Here is a 3848-nt window from a genome sequence, read left to right as displayed (position 1 = left end):
AAAGATAGATGGTTTTCTAGACATGAAAAACACCTTAGTTGACTTTGGAAATTATACGGATGATTTGGAATCTGATGTATCACCGACATCGCTATTCGCAAGTAAAAATAACAGCTTCTTATAATTTTTTTCAAGTTTTCACACAAAGGTCTTCGTAGTCGATATAAGTTTCTAGTTACTCAGTGGTTTACGTCAGGTGTCACCTCGCTTAATGGTTCAAATGGCTCTGAGCACTATGGGACTTAACTTATGAGGTCATCAGTCCCCTAGAACTTAGAACTACTTAAACCTAACTAACCTAAGGACATCACACACATCCATGCCAGAGGCAGGATTCGAACCTGCGACTGCAGCGGTCGGGCGGTTCCAGACTGTAGCATCTAGAAGCGCTTGGCCACTCCGGCTCGCACCTCACTTAAGTTTCAGGTTTCTAGAGAAATAATTCACAGTCTATACCTTCGGAATTATACTGTACAAGCAATATTGCGATGTGCTTGATTTCGAGAAGTATCTCGAAAATTGTATGACATTCTGGTAAACCATTTGACTATACATATATTCTTGTAATCCCAGAGTCTGGTGTGTTTACTACATCGAAACGGTATGTGGTGATATATAGCCAGGTTGGAGATCGGTTTCATGCTGAAATACTCAAGATGCTGTCGTCAGCGGCAGAGCAGTGTAATTGAGAAAGTGTCTTTCTGTACTTGACGATCTATAGACCCTTTTTACAGAGTTCAACTGTTAGTGCAATATGGCGATCTGTACAAACCAGTTTTGCCACTGAAAGTTTCGTCTGCAGAAACAAAGGTGGACAGTACATCCATACTGGCAGCATGAGTAATTTGGAAAGTAAATGCAGTAGGAGCTAATCAAAACGCTCCATTCCTTCAGAAGATATCCTTTGTGCTGAATCATAGGAGCCTCTAAATAGTGGTGTGAATGTTTATCGTTACAGAGATGTTTGTTTAAAACATGCTGTTGCGATTTCCTAGAAGGGTAAAATTTGATGGACAGGGTGCCTTGTCAGGACCATCAGGAAGAATGCATTCGGTGTTATTCTGGGGTATTTTTGTGAACAAGTCCTGTTAGGACAAGAAGTTCCATGCAGACAAGCTGAGACATCACGAAAGCTCCTGCAACAATAAAAGTGACTCTTAACTATTTCTGCAACACTTCACAATTTCGGAGAGGGAGACTTGGCCCTTATTTCCATAGACACACATTATAAATTCTGGATATCATGACAACATACAGTTCGAAGGAAAAGGCCACCAATCTTTTTCTTTTCACTATCTTATTTATTCCGATAAATTCTATAACCTAAACCCACAAATTCTATAACCTACAACAATAACACATGAGAAATTCCGCCCAGTGGGCATGGCTTAACATTGATGATTCTCTACCTTATGGTCTCGTAATTATTTAACGCTACAGTGCACTTTCTGGATAGGATGGTGGATCTCTTGCTATATCTCACACTTCGACTCTCACAACCATCATCACGAAACTTTCCTCCAGACCGAGCGGTACAAAAGGAACATGCATACCCACTACTTCTGAAACTACCTTGCTACTCTCCCATGCAAACCACACATGCTTAAATTACATGACATACACCACACTGCAACATGAAATACAAGACAGGGAATAGTCACAACATTATCACTTTCAGCTTTCCCACTTCAATTAATATTTATCCCAGTTTCACATGACACTGCCCCACTTCGTAATTCTACTTTCCTACTGTGAACTCTGGAGATATATGCACGTCTTCCTGTGCAATGCAAGCCAAGTGGCGTTGCTGGATAGACGGCCGACTCACCTTGCTTCTCTGTCAGAGTTTGAATCTAGCGTCACACAGAATCGTATCATGCAAAGTAATATTAAGAACATATTCATCACACACGCGAGTCCTCAATTGATACCATGGACGAGTACTTCACTTTATCCTTTGTCTCATACACAGATTGAGACTCACACAGTACTCACCACGTGGAAGTACTCGTCTCTAATTTCAAGTCCTGCACACACCATTTCTTAAATATTTCAACTTATGGTACACACGCTACTTCTTAAATATTTCAACTTATTGTACACACGCTAGTAATTCAGCTTAACTTAAGCACACGGAAGTATTTCAACTTATTGCTACAGTGGTTTCATTGTGACCGTTGGTCACTTCCGAAGATTACTACGATCACATTAATATTACCTGCCTGACATTTAATTCTCCCCACAAAAGTTCCTGAAATAGAGAAATTATTATTTCAAACTACTCTTAAATATTCCACATGCATACCATGTCTCCACTCTTTTGTCTTTACGGAGCACAACTAAGACAGGTCTTAACAGCACAAGATCCAGCGGCAGAGTGCTGAAACATGGCCGTTCTTCAGGTCCTCTCGCACCTCTGTCGAAGTGGGGGAGCACCTTGCTACCGTATTGGTCAGCCACATTTCAGGCGCTCAAAGCTCAGGTAAATTTCATCTCTTTGGTCCCACCAAAGGTGGCCAAAGGATCGTCTCAAAGATGATCATATATTCAGATTCACTATCTGCGGTTATCAGACGACCATACATTCATTCATTTCACAGATCTCACCAAACTGGATGTAGGGATTTATTTTGTGGGAGTGCACATGTGATCAATTAAATAAATAAATTGTCATTCTTTCCCACACTGGTATCCGGCTTCGCTGTATTAATTGAAACTGAGTTAGTTTTACAAAAAAAAATGTGTTGTTCTGACAAAAATAATGAAGTATGTTGTACCTATTTTCAATGTCGGGTGATACTGTACCCTTTCACCCTCACCAACTGAAAACGTCTGGCCAATGGTGGCCGAGCAACTGGCTCGTAACAATACGCCAGTCACTACTCTTGATGAACTGTGGTATCGTGTTGAAGCTGCATGGGCAGCTGTACCTGTACTCGCCATCCAAGCTCTGTTTGTCTCAATGCCCATGAGTAACAGGGCCATTGTTATGGCCATAGGTGGTTGTTATGGGTACTGATTTCTCGGGATCTATGCACCCAACTTGCGTGAAAATGTAATCACATGTCAGTTCTAGTATAATATATTTGTCCAATAAATGCCAGTTTATCATCTGCATTTCTTCTTGGTGTAGCAATGTTAATGGCCAGTAGTGTATAAAGCGCCAATGGCCTTGCCGCAGTGGTAACATTGGTTCCCGTCCGATCACCGAAGTTAAGCGCTGTCGGGCTGGGCTAGCACTGGATGGGTGACCATCCGGTCTGCCGAGCGCTGTTGGCAAGCGGGGTGCATTCAGCTCTTGTGAGGCAAACTGAGGAGCTACTTGATTAAGAAGTAGCGGATCCGGTCTCGGAAACTGACATTCGGCCGGGAGAGCAGTGTGCTGACCACTTGCCCCTCCATATCCGCATCCAGTGACCCCTGTAGGCTGAGGATGACACGGTGACCGGTTCGTACTGTTGGGCCTTCATGACCTGTTTGGGAGGAGTTTAGTTTTTTTAGTGTATAAAGCGTGCGAGAAACTTTTGTATACATCCGAAGGCTAAATAGCAGGAGTGAAATGGTTAATTTGCGAGAGTTTCTCTGAATGATGGAAAATTGTTTTCACATTTAAACAATTGCTCACAATTTCGGCCTTCTCGACTCATGCAGCACCACCATTACTGGTCTAGCCAGTACCTACGAGCGCACCGGTGCTTTTATTAGTCAATATCGGCGTGGGTAGTGCACGACCTAATTTGTTGCCCTCATTCATTAAGATAGCATAGGGGTCGGTCATACAGCGTCGCTTTAAGGCCCATGCATTTAATACAGAACTGATCCTCATACCCTTTTTAGTAAGTAGATAA

At 42.4% G+C, this 3848-nt stretch overlaps 1 pseudogene; it reads left to right on the top strand.

Moving 5' to 3' along the window:
• The first annotated feature begins 3162 nt into the window (after window positions 1–3162).
• LOC126472080 (5S ribosomal RNA) lies at window positions 3163–3279 on the top strand (annotated as a pseudogene).
• The last annotated feature ends 569 nt before the right edge of the window (window positions 3280–3848 follow it).

Source organism: Schistocerca serialis, chromosome 3 (assembly GCF_023864345.2).
Source record: "Schistocerca serialis cubense isolate TAMUIC-IGC-003099 chromosome 3, iqSchSeri2.2, whole genome shotgun sequence".
Classification (NCBI taxonomy): Eukaryota; Metazoa; Arthropoda; class Insecta; order Orthoptera; family Acrididae; genus Schistocerca; species Schistocerca serialis.
The sequence above is the reverse complement of the archived record's forward strand: the minus strand, read 5'-3'. Positions and strand labels throughout refer to the sequence as shown.